Below are 21870 nucleotides of genomic sequence, written 5' to 3'. Positions count from 1 at the left end.
GAGAGGGAACTCTGTGAACATCCATCATACTGCTCATTCACATCCTTCTCAGACCCGCTGCAAAGCCCGTCCAACCTCCATTGGGGGTTTGGGGAGCCACCCAGCCATGCTACAGCTCGTCTCAGTACCCCACCATCATCTTAGGAACTTCTACCATATCCACAGTCAGGACCGGAGCGGAATCATCAACTGCCTCTCTTCGGTCCTCTCAAAGGTCTACCATTGTGCCCCATATCTCCAGGTCCCTTTCCATATTCCCGCCCGTGAAGACCTTTCAGAGCCTACATTCTTCAGCAACTGCCCACTCTATGAAATCAGTTCTCTATTGACCCTGCATCGGTGGTATCAAAGTGGCCCAGTCAATGGTGATACGCTGCCTAGCCAGCAACAGTCCCACTTGGGTAAATCTATACCCTCTCTTCTAACCTTTACAAAGTGGTAAAAGTCATAACAAGCAATGGCATATCGTCAATTCAACCCTAACTATGTTACCCGTTGCAACTCCCGAAGTATCTACTCCCAGAAGGGTCTTACTGCACGTCCATGTGACATGGCTGAGGTCAGCCTGGGTCCCGTTGCATCTCGCACACCTTGCCGGACAAGTCAGGTAGACCCTGTGCAGTCGCTGTGGTGTCAGGTTAGCTCTATGCAGGTAATAAAATTGTGTCAACTTAAGCCTAGCATTGCTGTCCACTTCTTTCACCTGTATTCTAGCATGTCTCCATTCACTGTCTGAGAGGATGGTCTCAAGGTCTCCATTCCAATTGTCGCAGGTGGATGCTATGTCCGTCCCCGTCGTTCTTTAGGGCAGTGTACAACCTGGAAAGGATGCCAGTGTTTAACTCCTTCGCTGCGGCGGCTATTCCGCCGCAGCGCTAAGGGGGCGGGGGGGGGGGCGCGGTGCTCACACGCTGATGACGGAACCGCTCCGTCACCAGCCTCGGGTGAGCTGTGCTGATAACGGAGAGGTTCCGTCATGGCCCCGCCCGCTCAATAGAACGCGACGCGCAGGCGCGAAATCAGCGCCTGGCAGGCGCGTCGGGCGGGCCATGACGGAACCGCTCCATCATCAGCACAGCGCCACCGCGGCTGATGACGGAGCGGTTCCGTAATCAGCGGCGAAGGAGTTAAACCCGGATCCAACAGCACCGTCAGCCCAATGGTGTCGCTGGGTTCGTTGGGGAAAGTCGTTCAGATCTCTTGGACCGTGCGAAACACAGTACGTGTACTGCTGAAACTGACCCTAACAAGTAAATTACCGTAACGCTCTGAATTGAATGTGTACGAATTAGCTCATTACTTACAAATATTCAGTACATTTTCGATTACTTATGCTTCCAAGAACTTTGGGGCCCATTAGGATGGCGGGCTAGCGGGAACGGGGCCACCCAACTGCCATGCGGCGGTCCTGCACCCCTGATCATGATCCGACTGCCACCGCGGCGGTCGCATCTAGCATTTTAACATTGCGGCAGGTGCTGCTGGCTGCAGCACCCGCCGCAATGGTAAAATGCCATGTTGTGCATTTCCATGCACAATGTGGCAGGCACCGTGCGGTGCCTGCCACCTTGTGCATGGACATGTAGGTGGGTACCCCCCAAGTGCACCCCCCTGGGGGCCCGCAACGGGCCCCCAAAGCAAATCCCCGCCAGCCTTTCCAAAAGGCCTTAAAATCCCAACATCCTAATATGGATGCTAGGCACCGCCACCATATTTGATCCCAGCTCCGCCCGGCCATAACAATTGTCGACCGGGGAAAAAGCGGGGAACGGACTTTCTGTCTGCCGCGATACCCACCGCCATCGTAATACAGTGGTAGGTATTTCACGCTACGATGGAGTAACGGTCGCTACCACCAGCTCGGCCGTGGCTATCGTTACGCCATCGTAATGGGCCCCTTTGTGTTTTCACACGGCTGTGTCCTTAATGTTGTAACTTGCCCTTAGCTTCTCCTGGCATACCAGGAATCCCTTTTGTTTCTTTAAACAACAGTACATAGAGTGCAGCACAGCTAAATTTAGGTGTAGCCTATCATACTGTATGATGGACCTATAGGGCGCTGTTGCCTGTATGCCCTATATCACAGTGTGGACACAAATCATGGCCAAAGACTCCACAAAAGACTTGACCATGGGCTAGGTCTGCTGTGTCTTTAATGTTTTCATTTGCTCTTGGTTCCTTGTGGCATACTGGACACCCTTTGAATTTCTTTCAAAACATCTTTTTTTAAAACAATATCTAGAGTGTAGCATACCTGTAGGTCTGCCCTAACACCCTATATTAAGGACACATAGGGTACAGTTGTCAGTTGTGTCATGTAAGCCCACTGTTACCATGTGGACACAGATCATGGGCAAAGGCAGTGCCCGATACAAAAAAAGAAAAGGCTTGGGCAAGCGCTATGACCTCTATGCCTAATGTCACTCTACGTGTTGGCACATGGGATGGCTCAAAGCTATGCCGAATAAGGGCCAGTTTTATGTCATTGCCACAGGAAATTAATTGTCTTGTCTTCCATATATGAAGGCCAAATGTCATATGAAGCACATCTGCAATTTGATTACATTAGTTAGGAATGTCATGACCAGTGCGTATGGGTAGGGGTGAGGGAATAAGCTAGATGAATGCTTAATTACCTAACAATAACGTATTTCTTAGCGTTTAAAAAATATGTGATTACTGTAACACCCCTTAAATTTTTTTTTTATTGTTTTTTTCATATAACCGAGTTCAATTGGTGAGATTAATAACAAACCTGAATGTCCTTACAAAGTTTTTTTCAGCTGATAAACGCATACGCTTACACTGCCCCCATCCATGAAACTACTCCTCGCGCTGCCTTTAGCCTTCCACCATGGTCCAAATGCACAATGTTCTGACCAGTATCAAGGCTGTGGCTGATAGTAAACTCATAGACAAAAGGGCACTCTGTTCTCGCTGTGCAGCTGCGAGAGCAGTCAGAACATATGAACATGGCATTGAATTAAGAGGGATTCTGGGATCCCGGGCAGCATCTTCATGGATTTGGGTACAGACATGAACTAAGCGGAAGTCAATTAGGGGCTTTTCGTGGTATTTACCAAACTGGATCCTATCTCCAGAAAGCAGGATCATTCAAAGCGCGTAATCTTGAACTGTTTCCAGCAGCCAAAAATAATCCTACCCCTTTGTACAAAGCTGCGATAGAAGACACATTGGACGTAGAAACCGCAAAACAAAGCAGATTTTCCTTTACAACGAAAGTGACAGCTTGCTTCAATAGTTGGGAGAGGAAGGCAGTTTATGAATGTACATTATTGCACCTTTGTCGCTCTGCATCTGGGTTGTTGTACTGTAGGAAGTGCTGAGGTGCGAAAGGAAAGCATTGTGTTATTTCTGGTAGTATATCGTTTCTGGGCTTGTAACTCGTCTTCTATAATGTAAATAGGCCAAGAGGTGTTTAACTTTCTGAAATGGTGTATAGAAACTGTGCTGATGAGGTGAGCAGTGATGCTACGAATGTGGTACGAGTGAACGGTCTATAAACCATTCGATTGTAAGCTTTTGGAAGCGGAGGCTGGAAATAAGATGCCCGTCACTGGTTGGGCACCCTAATCCTTAAAATAGCATCGAGTTGAAGCCACAATGATGAAGCTATTTAGATACTGCTAACAGCCAGAGGTCATTTCATTACACTATTTATTTCTAAAGTTTTATATAGTACGAACATGACCCAAGAGGGTAGCAGAGCGCTTTACAAGTGGTCAGGAAGGAAGAAACAGTAAAACAAACAACAAAATCAAGAGCGAATCAGGATGTGGTGGGTCCCAAAATGAGGCAGGAGGCCAGAAGCTCGATTGTAAGTTTTCTTTTTGCAGAATTTCTGTGGTTTCATCAATAAAGTGCTAGAGTTTCGACTAACTGTTACTCAAAGTGGCAGAGGAAGGTGGAGTCTGGTGTACTATGGACACTGTAGACATGCCACCATAAATGATAGGTTTGCAGAACCCGGAAAGGTAAGTGAAATAAAAAAACACATTGGAATAAATATTGCCCTAAATGTTTGGGTCATCCCATGTTCCAAAGTTCTAGTTCAACAACTAGCACGGTCATTGTCAAACCAGGATACCATCTGCCTGCCCAGGACTCTCTAAATTTTGGCCGCTGAACATGCCCCATTGACTTATGTTTGAAGATGGTGCTATGTACCAATATGCCACCCCAAAGATGATAGTTTAATGTTCATTAATTTTTAAACCACGCCTCTGCTGAAAAATGCTTTTCTACTCTGTTTAAGTTCGATTCCAAAGGTGTTTAAAATAGTTGCATTTTCTCTATCCCTTTAGACTATACAATTCCACATTTTGTATGTCACTTTATAAACTGCATGGTAAGTTTCTTATACTATCTTTCACACTTTGATCATGAACGAAGATCCAACGTGGTTTCCTTTGCAAGTAATGTAATGTAATGTAAAATGCATTTATACAGCGCATAAATCACCCGAAGGTCTCAGAGCGCTTGCAGATCCTTACAGCAGGGACAATGGTGATTAGAAAAGCCAGGTTTTCAGGTTTCTTCGGAATCTCAGGTGGTTGGGTTCGGTCCTGATGTGTAGGGGCAGGGCGTTCCAGGTTTCAGGGGCTGCTTTAGAGAAGGCCCTGTCGCCGTTTCTAACTGTGCGGACTTTGGGAGTAGTTAGAAGCTGCTTGCTGGAGGATCAGAGAGTTCTGACCGAGCTGTGGAATTTAAGGTATTTTCTAGATATGTCAGTCCATGCCCGTGGATGGTTTTATGGACTAGGCAGCATAATTTGAATGTTATGTGTTTCTTTATGGAAAGCCAGTGCAGGGTCTTGAGGCAGGGCACCGATGGGGTGCGGGGAGGGAGATTAAGCACCAGTCGGGCTGTGGTGTTTTGCAGTACCTGAAGTTTTGCCAGGAGATTTTCATTTATGGAAGCCAACAGGGCATTTCTATAGTCCATACGGCTGATGTGGAGGCCTTGGACTAAGGGCATGCGGGACGGGAGGGGGATCCATTTGAAGATTTTCTTCAAGCAGCGCATTAGTCCAAAGCTAGTGTGCGCTATTTTGTTGACATGTTCAGTCATGGACAGCCTGTTGTCAATTGTCACCCCTAGGTTCCTGACTTAGGACTTGGGAAAGGGGCACGGTCCTAATGTCGGTGGTCACCATTCATCTGTCCAGAGCTTGTCAGCCTTTCCGAAGAGCACAATCTCCGTTTTGCTAACATTCAGCTTTAAAAAATTGTTGGTCATCCAATCATGTATTACAACCATGCACTTTTGGAATCTCAATTTGGTTTCATTGGGATCTGGGCCTACAGTGATCAGTAGCTGAGTGTCGTCGGCGTAAGACACCGTTCCAAAACCGTGCGCTCTGATCACTTGAGCCAGGGGGGATACATATAGGTTAAAGAGCATAGGGCTCAGTATTGATCCCTGGGGAACACCTTTGTCATTTTCCTGGTAGCTAGAGGTGTATGCTCCTTCTTGGACTTTTGAGCGCCTTTCGGTCAGATAACTTTTGATCCAAAGTAATGCTGAGCCTTCGACACCAGTCTCAGCAAGACGCTCTAAAAGAATGTGGTGCAAGATGGTGTCGAAGGCGGCCAACAAATCGAGCAGGACCCGTATGGCAGATTGCCCTTCATCGAGAGTCATCCTGACATTACCTACTATCTCAAGTAGGGCTGTCTCAGTACTATGAAACACCCTGCATCCTGATTGAGAGGGATCTAGGAGTTTGTTTGTCTCCAGATATTTGCCTAGTTGTTTGTTTATCAGGGATTCCATGACCTTTCCAAACAATGGCAGGAGTGAAATAGGTCGGTAATTAGAGAGTTGTTTAGGGTCAGCCGAGGGTTTCTTTAAAATTGGTCTGATCGTGCCTTTCATCCAATGCAGGGGAACAGAAGCATGTGATAAGGAAAGATTCAGGGTCTTGGTTAAATCGGAAAGTGACACATTTACGATCTTTATTTAACCTGAAGGTTCTTGAATACTTCAACCTATACCGTCCTGCAAATGTAAGTCCCAGGCCCAAGATATGGGGCAAAATAGATCTCTGAATTGCATATCAGCCAGGCACTGACTATTAATAAAAGTGCATAGTAAATCAGAGAGAATAAAAATTGGTAAAGCAGTCAAAGCATTACTATAGATTCAGATGTGAAACCTTATAAACCCATTTCAGAATGGTTAAACCACAAACCTGTTGAAACTCACCACAAGTGACTTTCAAATGTATCTACATGAACACAGAAAAAGTCTTCTACAAATGGCACTTTTTGAAATTCACACTTCTGGTGCCAAAATATAAACCCCGTCTAGCTGGACAGCAAGAGGTCCTACCTCGTGTTTAGTCTAACAAGATGACTATGGCAGTTACATATTAAAAACATTAGCATAACTATATTTTTACAATGTCCACCCTTTTGTGGCTTGCACAGCCCTTATTAGTTTTTTTAAGTGCTGGATATTCAACATCAAATCTCTTATCCTTCCCCTTGCCCTACCTCAATCAACTCAATTTATAAGTTTAACCCTTCAACATTAGAAGAATTTGAATGGATAGTAAAAGAGCAAGCGAGGAGAGGATATGCGTGACTGCCCATTAAGGCCCTCAATACAAGGAATTCTCATAAAACCAAGATTCAATAACTACATTGCTCAACTGTCCATCCGTCAGGTCATATAATTAAAAATTACATTCAACAGTATACAGTTCCATTAGCGGACTACAAAAGCCTTCAACGTGCTGATTAATTATTTTGGATTTATCTGGAAGATACAGACAGAATTTAATTAAAGGAACAGACACCCCTCCTTTGCTGCAAGGACAAACCAGAGGGAAATTTGGTTATGCAAAGTGAAGGTTTTCTGACCAATCAGTTAACTTTTGATATTTTCTAGAAGGAGCTTCTTCTAGAACATTAGCCACTCTTCTATCTCTTTTATTAAAAAGTCAGTCCCATAGATTGGAAATAATATTGCGAAAAACTGGGAAGTCTATGAAAATTCTCTTTTGCTTTAACTTTGGGAAATTGTGAAGGGGGCTAGTAGTGGGAATCATAACAAGGATGGTGGGTCAGACCAGTCTTTGGGCAGTCACCCGTATGTATTTACAGATATGATAAGGTCCAGTTTGGGCAAATATGGTTCTTTCGTGAAATGGACGCCCGAGTGAATAATGGTTCTTAGAAAATTCACTTAGGAAGAAATATGGAAAGTAAATGGCTCCTTTCCCTGGCTTATGGTGTGGCTACAGCTGTTGGTACCATGTGGAGACTAATTTCCATCCTCACAAACCAGTCATTGGGCAGTAGAGCAACTAGATGAATAGTAAAGGGGTGTATGTCTTGTTTAGGAATGGACAGTTCTAAATCTTCATAAGTAATACTTAGTTTATTTCATATTCTGTGATAAAAAAGGCAAATAAATGCAAATTAGTGCACCATCTTTTTTCCAGTGAAACAGCTACAACCCCCTTCGAATTAGTGGGCACGTAAGAAATAAGCCAACATGAGGAAAATTGTGAGCCCTTTTTATATTAATCAAGGACAGGGAAGAAAACCTTTTGAGCAGTAGGAGGTCTACCCCTAAGGGCGGTTATACATTAGAATGTTATCATAATATAGGTTTAGATCTGTCTACACAAGTAGCACGTAGGCAGTTTTCCCACTCATTTAAAGTCAACAGCATATATCAACTATTGAGGTCCGTGTCCAATGATGGGCAAAGACAAAAAATAAAAGCTTACACCAAAAGTTTCTGCCGTATCAGAGTACAGTGAATGTAGATGTCGAGGAATAAGGTATGGTATACTTTTCTGAATTCAACCTGTCTATACTTCCAACACTGAAAAGACCACCAAGACTGCATAATGTTCAGCTTGAGTAACCTCTATTACCAAAGCAACTGATTTACTAATACCTACTGCAGGACCAGTGTATGACTGTATATTGTGTATGATTTTTTTTTTTATATATAATCGAGACAATAAAATATTCTTATTATGACTGAGTGACTATTTTGAGCTGCACTTACACCATTTTAAAAAGAACAATTGGTGGACAGAATGCAGAACAATGTCATACATTCACCCCAGTACAGAGAACTGGGCCTAAATCCATCGTTTTTTGTTCACCATGCCATTCAAGTTTGGACCCAGTCATATGCAATTCAATCTTGACCCTGTGCCCAATGGGAAGAGTGTAGGCCGAACTGCCAGGCAAGGTCCTCCCTGGACTGGAAACAAGCGCCCTAGGACCAATTTCGGGGTTTAACCCCTCATCAGCTAGGATAGCTGGACTCCAGTGGCATGGAGAGCACGGGACCCACGTCTGGCCATACCCGTCCCACATGGGGTGACAAATTCAAAAAGAACAATTGACGGACAGAATACAGAACAATGTCATACATTCTCCAGAGTACAGAGATCTGGGCCTAAATCCATCGTTTTTTGCACACCATGCCTTTCCAGTTTGGACCCAGCCATATGCAAATCAGTCTTGACCCTGTGCCTAATGGGAACAGTCCGGCCCGAACTGCCAGGCAAGGTCCTCCTTGGACTGGAAACAAGCATCCTAGAACCAATTTCGGGGTTTCACCCCTCATCAGCCAGGATAGCTTGACTCCAGTGGCATGGAGACCAAGGGACCCACATCTGGGCAAACCCGTCCCACTCGGGTGACAAATGCAAAAAGAACAATTGATGGGCAGTATGCAGAACAATGTCATATATTCACCCCAGTACAGAGATCTGGGCCTAAATCCATTGTTTTTTGGCTCACCATGCCATTCCAGTTTGGATCCAGCCATATCTTTGTGTTTGATTTGTTCGCCCTAAATTGGCAGGGTATGGCCAGACGAGGGTCCCTTGCTCACTTTGCCACTGGATTCAATCTAGCCTGGCTGATGAGGGCTGTTAGCCCGAAATCAGTCCCAGGATGCTTGTTTCTGGTCCAGGAAAGACATTGCTTGGCAGTTCAGGCTAGACTGTTCCCATGAGGCACAGGGTCAAGACTGATTTGCATATAGCGGTGTCTGAACTGGGGTGGCGAAGTGAGCTAAAGAACGATGATGGATTCAACCCAGGTCTGTGACTGCTTGCGAGTGTCTGAAAAGTTTCAGCGCTCCGTCCATCATCTCCTTGAGTTTGCTTTCTTACACCATTTTAAGACACAACTTGTTTAACAACTACAAACTAAACACAAACAAGAAATGTAAGCTAATGAGAAATTACAAGCTTATTATAACAAATCGCCTTATTAGCCACAGTTCTTTAAGACTGAAAACAATCAATATATGTTTTACTATACTTACAGCCTATGTGATGGATAAAGTTAAAGATGACTGCATTTACGATGTTCTATTAGCACATGTTCTCCTGTCAAAAAAACTATTTGGTTATGTGTTTTTCAGTCTGGCCTGCTCACAGTCAACAAACATACTGGTCTCTGTGGTATATTCACTGCCAGGAAAATTTCAGAACTTTTGACTTAATCTCGTTTGTGAAGAAACACATGCAATACAGAACAGGACTAGGAAACCATAGCCAGATTGGATGCCAACTGTATCCATCTACACTAGGAAAAACAATACTTTGAAGGAAACCCTAAAACAAGCAACTTGGTGTACAGTTGACAAGGTGAATCATTTTTTACACCAAAAGATGTCTTTTTAAAAACAAATAAACATACGTAAAAAACAGTTGAGTGTTCTGTATTATGTTCTACAGAATGATGATTACATTTACATAAAAACCAACAAGGTCAACAATATAATTGCCAGCATACATTCAACTAAGCACTTATAAGCCATATAGTCAGCTTTTGCATCACATCAACAGCACTTGCCACGAGATACCTCATGCACAAACATCCAAGATAGCATGTCAGGCAGAATATATCACATACACCATCACAGCAGAAAGGTGCCACATCACCAGCAAACCCCATCCTACACTACCTCTAATCGCCAGACATGGGTATGCTACCTCCCTAAGAGTTTAAGCAATTACTAAAAGGACTCCACTACACCTCTCTGGTGTATATCCTCCTGTAAAGCCATTCTGGTGTACTTCTCTGATAAAATATCCCTTGTAAAGGAAATCAGATCACATAACCCTGACCCTAAAGTAACTCAACTGGCAACCACTAGCAGCAAATTTCCTCTGGAAACATACAACATGGTATCCTCTGGGCGCCCATTCAACCTGCAAAAAAGACACCACACCCCAAAAACACGTAAAAATAAGACGGCAAAGCAGCTTTTTTTTTTACTGCCTAGACCCCAGACTATGGAAACTGAACCCAGAATACATTATAACAATTTCAAATCCCCTTACCTTCAGGACAAATTTTTAAATGTGCCTTATGAGCCTCTTTCTACCGCAATATTTTAAGCCAGTCTACTTAGGTCCTAGCTACGCGGATTCCCCTTGAAGGAATTTGGTGGTTGAAATTCCATATTCATTAGTAAATGAATTGTTATATATTAATCACTCACAGCCCCAACGGCTAGGGATGCGTTCTATAAATGCCATGAATACATTATAGTCACAGCCATGTTCAAATTCACTTCTTGACCAGGTTCCAGGTTTGCTTTATTCACGTCTTAAAAGAATTAAACATAACATTGTTGAAACCACTCTGTGGTTGTATTTTCAATAGACACAGCAATGTAAAACTGATAAACTGTGAAGGGTTAGATGTGATAGAGGATGAACCTCTTCTCATGAGGATTGTGATCCCACTTTTGCTAAGATCACTTTTCATTGCTACATTAACTCACTCATCCCAAAGTTCAGAGTGATGGGTATCGGGAGTTCACATTCCAAAAAACACTTGCCAACCTTCGACAATTCTTGTAGAAATTACCTAATGGGCTGTGCGACCACCTGTGACTTTCTATCCCCCTCTATTTTCAGGGAGAAAAAATGCAGCTGATAAATTATAGTAAACAAACACTTGCTTTTCCCGCCATGCTTTTCTCAGAAACCCATAACGTCCATGTCTGATCAAAAACAAACTTTTTTTCTAGATTGATTTGTACAAGGATTTTAATTTTTTAACCGCCATTTTCTTCCAACAGACAAGCATTTCGAAAAAAAAAGCACTTTCCTAAAAATAAAAATGATGTGTTGCCTCCTGACCTTCCACACATTTCGTAAAACTCGTTCAACACTTTTTTCTACAATTTGTACACTACTTCGTTAACAAGCACATTTAAGAAAATAAAGGAAGCTGGAACAGACTAAAAATGTGTGTGTATGGCCTTCCTTAATCTGGTCACCAACATTACAGAGAATCCTTGGTGACCAGGCAGAACACGCTTCTTTTCTGCTTCCTTTCCCATTTGTGGTGATCCAGCACTAGACACTAATTGTAGGAAGAAGGCTCTGCATATATTGTACCAAAATGAGGTATAGTGTGCATACAGTCCAGTGGAACCCCAAAGGTAGACAGAGGTTAAAGTAGATACACGTTACTCTCTATTTGTAGTAGTGTGGGCCTGCAGTAAGGCTTTATCAGAGGGTAGTGTTAAGCATTTGTTGTACACACTCAATCAGCAAATGATGTCACACACTCAAACACTGAACTCAGACCAATTATGTTTGTATAAAAATATAATTAAGTTATTTGATTTCTAGAATCAAGCCAAGCCTGGCACATGTAAGTGGAATAAATGCTTTGCAAAATATTATGCAGTGTTTACAAGTGAATGCAAGTTCAAATGCAGTTGTTTGAAATACAGGTAAGTCAAGGTATTGAAATTTCTGTACAGATTACTTTCAGATTATTTTTTAAGTTACTTTTTTCTACTCAGTGTGATATGCCTACATATCGCACTAGGACATTTCCTCGATAAAAGGTGAGTAAAATCAGTTTTGCACAATTGTAGTTTTTCAGGTTACCATACAAATCAACTCCACACTTCGTACATTTTTCAGAGAAAAACAGTCAATGGTTCCTATGGAGAGAAATGAAGTTATTGGTTACCAGGTAACTACTTAGTCTTTGAGGCTGAGTTTCTGGGGTTAGAACAAGGGTTCCCGCATGGTCGAGGATGCACTCTTGTTACACCCTCAGCGGCACTAGGGCAGCCATGTGCTGAGGCCCAATGTTATCCAATGGGGGATAGGGGGCCTCCGGTTGGTGGCTGCTTACGAGCAGGCCACTGGGTTGTGGGAGCAAAGCTCCTGGTGTTAGGCTCAGGGCATAGGGGTATCCTGTTTAGCACACAAAGTGCACCAGCAGTGGAGGAGGGGCGACTGGGAGCAGGGTGCTGGTTTGGCTTTGGTTGCCCTGTTGATTTCAATGGAGATTCTCCGGTTTCAACAAAGACTGCAGGCTCAGGGACGAAGATCTTCTGGAGGTGACCAACGGTAGGAGAGGTAAGTCGGAGTGCCTGGGGGTGCTGGGACACCGTCGGTTGGGCCATCCATGACCGTGGGGCTTCGGGTGCAAGGGTGTCATTAGGCGTTGGGTTACTCTTACCAGCTCCGGTCGCGGTCGGGGGGGGGGGCTGCAGGCTTCGCTGGGAGATTCGAGGCAGGTCAGAGAACACCAGATCTCAGGTCAGAATCACCGGGGAGACCTCCTCGTGGTGTTGAGCCATTCGAACTCGGGCCGTGGGCGAAGGGTGCAGACTCGCGGATTTGGCCAGAGTCTGTGGGTGAACAAATACGGTCCTAACGGGAGACAACGTTTTTTCTCTGGCAGGCAGGGCAGGTCCTCTGGGTTCTTGAGGTTGCGGCTGCAGGACGCACCGGAGTTTCGCTTCTGCAGGTTTGAGGTGGGGACAGGCCGGTAGGGCTGGAGCCAAGTCAGTGGGCGTCCTCCTCTTCTTAGCTTCAGCACAGCTGTTTGGTCCTTCTTCTTTTCTTCTTGGTTGTTTCTTGTCAGAGGAGGCAAGGTTCAGGGGTGCCCCGAAATACTATATTTAGGGGCGTTACAGGTAAGTAAAGGTTGGGACCAATGGGTCCCTTCCTTGGGGTGGGTTTCACCCCCTACTATGCCACCCTCCAGTGGGAGGGGCGCATATGCATCAATCCGGTTGGCTGGGTCCTCCCATCTGCAAGATGGTGGGGACTGGGAGTTGTGCTTCACCTTGCCTCCCCACCTAAGGGGTGGGGTTGGCAAAGGTGGGCACACCTCCCTTCCTCACTTGGTTTTCCTGACGATTCTCCCACCCAAAGTGTGGGTCAGAAACAGTGGGGGACAGTTGCTGGAAGCAGCAAAAGGCCTGGGGAAGCTCACAAAGGCAGCAAGCCTTTGAAGCTTGCCCTTCGTGGACCCTGACCATTCTGGGGAGGAGGCTTGGCACCTCGTCCCAGGATGTGCATTGTTTCAGACCCCGAGAGCAGCAGGCTCTCGACCCAGGGGTCCAGAAACAGGTCTGATGGTGGCAGCCATTTGAGCAGCCACTCAGCCTGGGCACTAGTGTTAGGTCGTTTTTCAGGGGGCATCTCTAAGATGCCCTCTGTGTGCATTTTCCATTAAATCACACACTGGCATCAGTGTGGGTTTAATGTGCTGAGTGTTTGAAATCAAACTTCCCAGTTTTCAGTAAAGCCATTTTGGTACTGTGGAGTTCGTAATGACAAACTCCCAGCACCATATACTCTTGGGGGTTGTAGGCATGGCACACAGGGATGTCGACTCTCCACCTTATTCTGCACCAAAACACGCAGCCTGCAAAGGGGGGGGGGGTAGAAGAGAGAGACAGAGAGACAGAGAGACAGAATATATATATATATATATATATATATATATATATATATATATATATATATAGATAGATATATATATATACACACACACACACACACACACACTGCTGAAGCCCTTAGGGGCTTCCCTGGCTACAGTGCCCTTGGTACCAGTGGTACCATTTAATTTACAAGGGACTGCCCTGTGGCCAAAGAGGGTTTTGGCAGGAGCCGAGGGCACACTCAGCCAAAGTACATCAGCAGTTTAGCAAAAAGTGGAGGCAACCATGCACAAAGAGAGCACTTTCTTACACATGAGGCCTCTTCCTCAATGCTTTATTAACCCTTACACTGTTACACCACTGATCTTATGGTACTTCTCTGTATTGCTTTCATTTACCAGATATGTTTCGGCAAACTTCTCTCACAATACTGTTACCCAATAATATTCCTCAATGTCACTTTGAACCTCTTCCCCCTCTCAGTTATTAATATACATGGGTGACCCATCCTAGGAGATCAGGATCCTAACACAATTGTTTCATGGTAAGAAAACCTTCTGGATTACCTGCACAAAATAATCTGCTACTTTCATTTCCTTCAGCTCCTTCTCTTCCTTTCTGCAAGATAAGAGGTCTCCCTCCGAAACCCACACAGTGTTTCATGTCGAACAAAGGCAGGATTACCTGTTAACAAGGAAGGTAGGTACCAAGAATCTCTTCATGTTTAGGTAAAACTGAAACAACAGATCCCAGACTCACAAGACTAGTGTTAGAGCAGTTTCTTTGACTTCTATGAAGCAACTGAGGGTATCCGCTGATGGCCCACTGCATGAACTAATGCAGCAAGAAAATATCACGCAGTCGGGCAAAAAAAACAAAAAAATAACTCCCGTTATCTCTATCAATTTGAAACTAGCAATGCTAAAGATACATGCATATATATACATATATATTGCTGAATCTGCAAAGTCAAGTATAAAGAAAATTCAACACTGGAGTATATTGCAGAATACTGTGTGTGTGCCAGTGGTCTGATATGTGAAGATATGATCAGGTTACTACAGACTAGCAAAACCAAACATAATGGAAAGACATTTAAGATGGTCAGGCAGGTATCTGGACCAGAAGCATGTAAAAGGGACTGAAGTTAATTTACAATTGAAAACCTTCATCACAATCAGAAACAGATGAAGATGCATGTTTGAGCGCACCAACAGTGACTATGGGAAGTAGCAAATTCCCTCATGCCCACAACATCACATAGATGTGCACAAACATGTCTTGGTGACATAGGTTTCCATACCATATGCTGCTTGATGCTTTTTTGCTAGATCTACATGTCTGCTTGCTAGTATAATGGGGGAATGAAGAGAACTTCAGAATACAGCTATGTTTCTCCAGTGGAAATAAGGGATTACCAATCTGCGATTTAGAGGAAGATTTAAGCAGAGAAAGAAGGAAAGAGAACTAGCACCTAAGAGCCAAGACGTAACCTAGATTCTGCAGAAAATAGCCCACAGATTAAGTGGAGTAACAGCATGATGCAAAAATCTCTGAAAGGTACATTTGTATTCGATGTTATACAATACACCAGTTCCTCCATGTCTGTTAATTAGGGGTGAGCGGAATTTGCATAGTCGTGCTACGCAAAGCTCCGCGAAATGGTAAAAAATCTCCGCAAGCACGCAAAAGTTCTGCGAACAAGTAGAATTGCTTGTTCCGCCCGTTTGCTAAGTTTTTTTCCTGTCGCAAACGCTGTTTGCATGCTCGGGGATAAATATCTCGCAAACACGCATTTTGAAAGCGCAAACAAGCAAAAAAATTCTGAGAAGCAGCGGAATTTATGGCAATTCAGTGTTCTCCGCGGAACGCAAAATTAGCCAAATTCCGCAAGCGGAACATAATTTGCCGCCCAGGCCTACTGTTAATGCTGGCCCTCATTGGGACAATTCCAAACCTCCTCACTTCTGAGCCTCCCTCTCCTGCTCTTCCTTTGGTGAAGCCTGAGAAAGCAGCTGTGCCCATATTCTGGCCCAGGCTGTAACATCTACAGCAGTGCCTTACCAAACGTTTTAAAACCACAACCCAATGTTTGGAATGGCAACCCAATTAGCTTTAACGGACATAAGATGCCGCGATTTTTTAATGTAATAATAGTAATTGTTTGTAAACCTCACCACCCTGACAACGCCCTCCGATATCAGGCTGAAGCCAAGATATTGATCTCCTCATAAACATGGCAGATTATAGGCCATAAGTAGAGAAGCTACATTATAGGTCATGTCTCTACTTAATTCTCCACAACAATTATAAAGACCAAGCTAACACGGACCTCAAACACAACACCAATCTAAAAAATATCCCACACACTCTACTTTCTGATCAGAGCCTACTGCATCGCATACACAGTGTAATCAAAACTCAAACACTGCATCATTCCTTTACCATACACCCAAAACAAACCGATAAAAAACTACTCACACACTTACTCACAAACAAAAAATATTTATAACATGATTACCTGCACCAGTCTCCGTACATCTTCACTTACTCAAAACTCTGAGATAATGGTAATCAAAAGCAAAGTCTAAGAACGGGATACACCCCTCCCCAGACACCTATCTCATAATCAAAGATCTCAGTCTCAGCTGGGATAGTGCTCTCACACTGGACAGAGAGCTGGATCCTGGTTGGATGCTTGTGACTCACTTGAAGGGAACGTCACTTTTGATCAGCATTGACAAACTTGGTGATGAAACCCTATGTAAATCGCAGGGGGACACTCTCCCCAGAGTACAAATTATTGTCAGAGGTGGCCTGAATCTCTCAACCTATGCAGATCAAAGTTAACACTTGATGAAATCATTCTATCCACTTGGGAGTAGATAACATGCCAGCTGACTCCCAGATCAAATCTTTATCTCTATCCTGGGTCTTTCCCTATATCAGGATTTGTTCCACCAAACTAGTGACCTAAGGCTCCTTGATTGGGCCTTTGTGCCTCTAGAAACAACACCATGTTTCTAGAGGCACATTTTCTGCTCTACGGAAAACATCTGAAAGTTTGGATCTGAACTTCATAGCATAGTTTTGATTACACTGTGTATGCGATGCAGTAGGCTCTGATCAGAAAGTAGAGTGTGTGGGATATTTTTTAGATTGGTGTTGTGTTTGAGGTCATTGTTAGCTTGGGTACAGATTATTTACATTTGTTTTCTTTACTTCCTTACTCCCAAGGTTCTTCCAAAGATCAGGAGGAAACGATTAGTGTCATTTTGATGGTGCTTTTTTCAGAATAACCAGTCATGTGTTACTCTGCTCCGTTCCGTAGACAAAGAAGGGGAAACCTCTCCATCTTGTTCTGCTCTCCTGCAACCCATGTAATCTACATAAAACTCCCAGCTTCTCCTGGCTTATTAAATAATTTCTTAATGTGCTGGGGCCCTCTGCACTCGCCTTCGGTAGCTCAAGTTGTTTCACCTAGGGCATCTTACTCACAGGCCCAGCTACAATGCAGCGCTGATTATGTCCACTGCCAAAGCTGCTGAGAAACACCTCCAAACTCAAGCTCCAACATACAAGACGACCCTCTCACCTCTATGCCACAGAAGCTTTCTTTGATCGACTTTAACATTAATGTTAACGGCTTATCCGAAATCAGTTTACTGTCTGTCCATCAATGTAACCTCTCCTTCCACTTATACAGGAAACAAAAACACTAACTTTCTCCAGAAAGAAAATACAGGCTCAGTGCCCCATCCCAGACTATATCGAAAAACAAGCGAGCTGAGTGATATAGCAACACTCTGCTCTTTAAAAGATAGCCTCACCATGAGGAGCCCAAATGCAGTGGAAAAGGGGTAATGGGCATATAGTTTTATCACTGGAGATTCAAGGAAACAAAACTGTGAGTGAAATTATTAAACAGAAAGTAAAGCATTACAGAAAGTGATGAGAATGTTATTGCAAGTAAAAGCAGAAAAGTACTTAGTGCCGACTAAAATATGAAATCAACTACCGATGGTAAATTATTTAAACATATTTCATTCGCCTAGAGCAATCAGCCAGAGGTATTGCAATATTTACAGAACATAAAAGCTCTACAGGCGCTCAGGACCAGTTAAAACCCACGCTAATTTTCCAAAACCCCTTTCCCAAGCAAACATCTACTCGCAATTATCAGATATGTCAAGAATCAAGAGTCAAGACGACATTAGAATAACTTTCCTATTTTAAGCCACAAATCATTAAATTGTCAGGTTCATTACATTTGACATGTTGAGTCAAAGGGGCAAGTGAAGTTCTGTGAATATACCTGGCGACTACACCTGCTTTTCTATGACATCTATCAATAAACACTACCAAGAATGGTGTATCATGAATAGTAATGTGGGGGAAATTCAAAATTCTGAGGCATTTTAGGCGGACACTCAAGGTTAAGTAAAAAGTAAAGATCCGCATACGATAGAAAATAAGCCACACAACTGAAACTATTGTACTACCATACCAACAAGTGCCGAAAGCAGCAGTCATCTTACACTATAAAAAAAATTTACAAACCACGGCATATCCACCTCTACAATTCTCTAGTAATAAGGATGAAAGAACACAGGGGACCTGCAGTGTATGAAGCGATTTGAACATTTTACACCGAATTAAATAAGTCAACATTTATCCTGCAATATAATCTCCCTGTTTGAAGAAATTCAGCAAAGCATCAGTTTGCTCTTTTGATTGTTTGTGAGACACATCAATAAAAACATATCAAAAAATGAAAAAATATGGCAAAATGACCATATGAAACAAGTGCAATAAACAAGGTAACTCAAGAAACCAAGCATCTGAATGAGGAGTTACTATTAGAATGTGGAGTTACTATTCGTATATGGAGTTACTATTTGAAGTGGACCAGCAGAGTGGATAGATGGGTCTGTTAGTACTCATGTGCTGTTAATTTCCATTTATGACTGTCCAGTTCCTGTTTGGAAATGACCTTTCAGGCCCCTGATCCGCGCGAATATATGACGGGCAGGGCACACGCACAGTGATGATGAAGTATGAACAAGGGCTGGTTTCAATTAGGCTAGTATGTTAGAGGGTGGGATAGACGCCTGGAGGGTGCCTCCCTCCCCAAGCAGTACAGAGATGAGATCACAGGATGAGCATCGCATGCTGAGCTGTCAGTGGCCTCTGAGGCAGCATGGCTCTCACTTCCTCCCTTAACCCTCTTATTCATTCATCTCCAGCAAATCGCCCTCAGTCATCTCGGAGCGCACAGCATGTGCTTTGTTTCCTTTCTCCGGCAGGAAAGAGCACCCTTCCCCCTTCGATATTTTGCTTTGTCCTTGAGTATGTGGACTACATCCTACATAGGTGCTCGAAGTTAGGTCGCGAAGAGGGAACCAGTACCCGAATTAAACTACTCGAGACGCGATTGTAGCTTCGCTGTTACAATGGCAACAATAGAAATTACCTCGCACATTGGACAGGGTCCTAAGAATATATTTTTGCTTCATCTGTGAAAAAGACTTTAGCAGTAGGCAGCCGATCTGGTGCAGATGTGTAGCTTATTTCGATAGGCATGAAAACAGCGGAACGCCATCTGCATTGTGGACATTGGCAGGGAAAGTAGAAAAAAAAAGAAAAATGGATGACGTCTGCAGAGACCCTCTGGTGCTTGCTACATCCCTTCCTTTGTATAATATTGTACACGGGAGATGAGGAAATGTGCGCCTCCCAGCAAGGGCAACTTGAAAACATCAGTATTTGGGTCACCGCCCTTAAAATCAAATCAAACTGGCTGAGTGGAGCTCGAGGAGGAACAAAGAAGAAAATTGGCAACTGAGAATTTTAAGGGGAAGCATGAACTAGGACCCCGAAAGAACAACAACTGGGAAGTTGTTTTCTGCATCCTCGCCTGACCGAGGGGGCTCTAGTTCAGGGCAGCAGAGGAGGCCACTGAGGCCGCCAGACACAGCTCCAGATGTGGAGATGAAGGGGCGTGTACTCCGAAAGCGACAACCATACACAAGCCACATATGCATTATCCATATATATTATTTAAAAACGTACACATCTCATTATTACAACTCAAGAATAAGGACAAAGCAATACACATTATTTACAAAATGCACATATATTCTAAGCCAAGCTTTATCGCGTTCATTTCAATGCCTGGTGATGGGGAGGATGTCAGAAACTAGCCCCTCCCATCTCTCATCCATGAGAGTCAATGACACGTTACACAGTCTGCTGGTGCACCCCTCTTCTCAGTGTTGCAGCCATGCACCCCCTAACACGGCCAGCACTCACCCCCGCAGCAGACCCTGCTTCGGTCGTTCCTCCCGGGTTCAAGAAGCTTCACATGGCTCCCTGGCAGGCGGGGCTACAGCTGCTTCCCCCGGCTCCTCGCTCTGCTGCCGGTTGCCGGTGATACCGTTGTGCCTGGCGGCGTCGCTTGCTCGCCCCCCACCGCTGGAAGAACCGGGCTAACGGCAACCCAGCAGTGCGCATGCGCCCAGGCCCTCGCCGCTCAGTACCAGGAGTAGGGGGCGTGGCAAGACTGTCCGACCGGGGTGGGGGGAGGCGGGGTGAATAACTGTCTCTGTTTCTAAAGATAAATAAATCCGCGTTTAAAAATCTGCGCTCTGAGGCGGAAGCGATGCTGTCCTCTCGGCGCCGCTTCTATTTTGAGCTTCCCCAGTTTATGAAATTTCGTGTTTGATGGCAGGACAGTAAAAGTCGTTGTTCCTCGCCTTCTATGAATAATTAATTGCGCCCCTCCACCCGCCACCGGTATATAACCGCGCGCCTCACGTTAGGGAGCGGCATTCAGCAGTAGGGTGTAGACTGAGCGTGGAGGCCACGGGTCCTGCTAGAGGGGAGCCACAACCTTTTCGCCGCCAGGCCTGCTTCGAAACTGCGCTGCTCGGTCCGCTTCTCGCATGATGCCGTAAGGTCTTGGGTTGCTGATCACATGATGGTTCAAGTTCTCAACGAGCCAAAGTTGCAGAAGGTCCACGGATACGGACACCGAAACGCACCCCCAGAGCGAACCAGCAATTGGAATGCCCCAGTTTGGATTGATTTTATTTAAAGATACTGATTTTATTTTTATTTTCTGAGGGTTCTTTGAGATCTCCGCGTCTCCGACTTAATGGATCATGATATGAGATCGCCGTAGCCTTCCTTCCTTCCCTAGCACGCTTCTACATTTACAAACACGCGCCCCCTCCAATAAATCGGGCTTTGTTACACATAGATGCTAAGTGGGATAATTGTTCATTGTCAACGTCCAGGTGAATTGGCCTTAAAGCGATAATTGAATACATTTTGTGTGGCAATTTTATAATAGTTCGAACTAGACCCGAATGTATTGGAACGCTTTACACGAGCACCAGTTAGATTACACAAGGTCAAATATTTTTTTTTGTCAGAATCACAGGGATTATCTGTCTTGTTTGCAACAGAACATTTAAAATGTTATGCTTTCCAGACAGCCGTTTTGTAACCGTGCATGTTTGAATTTTGCTTCCCAGGGGAATAACTGAATTAGAATCCGCCGATTCTTTCTGTAGTTTAACCGGCCTGCATTTCCAAATTAAGTTCCCATTCAGAACTATTGCGCTACCGAAGTGCGGGTGAACCTTTCAACTTTTTTAAAACAACTTTTTATCGGTATCAACGACTAATACAGTGGCGCTGGTATTACAGATACGAAGTTAAGCAAATTGAAGGAAGCCTCGTAGCCCAGCTGAGTTCAATAATTTCAATGTTTTTCAAATTGCATACACGTACATATCCAAAACACATTGCAGTTATAATGAAATAAATTATGATATAGCATGGTTTTATGAACTGACTATAGTAGTTGGTAATAATTATTTTATTTCAACACCTCATCGGTTGGGATGCACAATATAAAAGCAAATACAAAGCACAATACTGTTTGGTAATTAAATCATTTTGATTCTACTTTCTTGTTCACAGTCCGCATGTCATGAAGTGTCCACGCATAAAAGACATGCACCCCGCTACCTACCTAAAAGAGCAACAATTGCAATGTAATAGGTCTTGCATTTGGGAGAGTTAATGCTATTGGTGTTGTAAATGATAATATTTACGTATGTGTTTTGGTTTGGATTCTTTGGG

General features: G+C 44.0%; 1 protein-coding gene across 4 annotated transcripts in view; it reads right to left on the bottom strand.

The window, feature by feature from the left end:
• Positions 1-20799, bottom strand: part of CEP170 (centrosomal protein 170) — a 548658-nt gene extending 527859 nt beyond the window's left edge. For 3 of the 4 annotated variants that reach the window (XM_078648586.1, XM_078648587.1, XM_078648588.1), the window contains exon 1: positions 20032-20798. The gene's annotated coding sequence lies outside the window, so the exon portion shown is untranslated. Of the gene's footprint in view, positions 1-20031 lie in introns of all 4 variants that reach the window. The other variant, XM_078648584.1, reaches the window with a different exon arrangement.
• Positions 20800-21870: the final 1071 nt, after the last annotated feature.

Source organism: Lissotriton helveticus, chromosome 6 (genome assembly GCF_964261635.1).
Source record: "Lissotriton helveticus chromosome 6, aLisHel1.1, whole genome shotgun sequence".
Taxonomy (NCBI): domain Eukaryota; kingdom Metazoa; phylum Chordata; class Amphibia; order Caudata; family Salamandridae; genus Lissotriton; species Lissotriton helveticus.
Note: the sequence above shows the minus strand (reverse complement) of the source record. Positions and strands in the feature narration are given on the sequence as shown.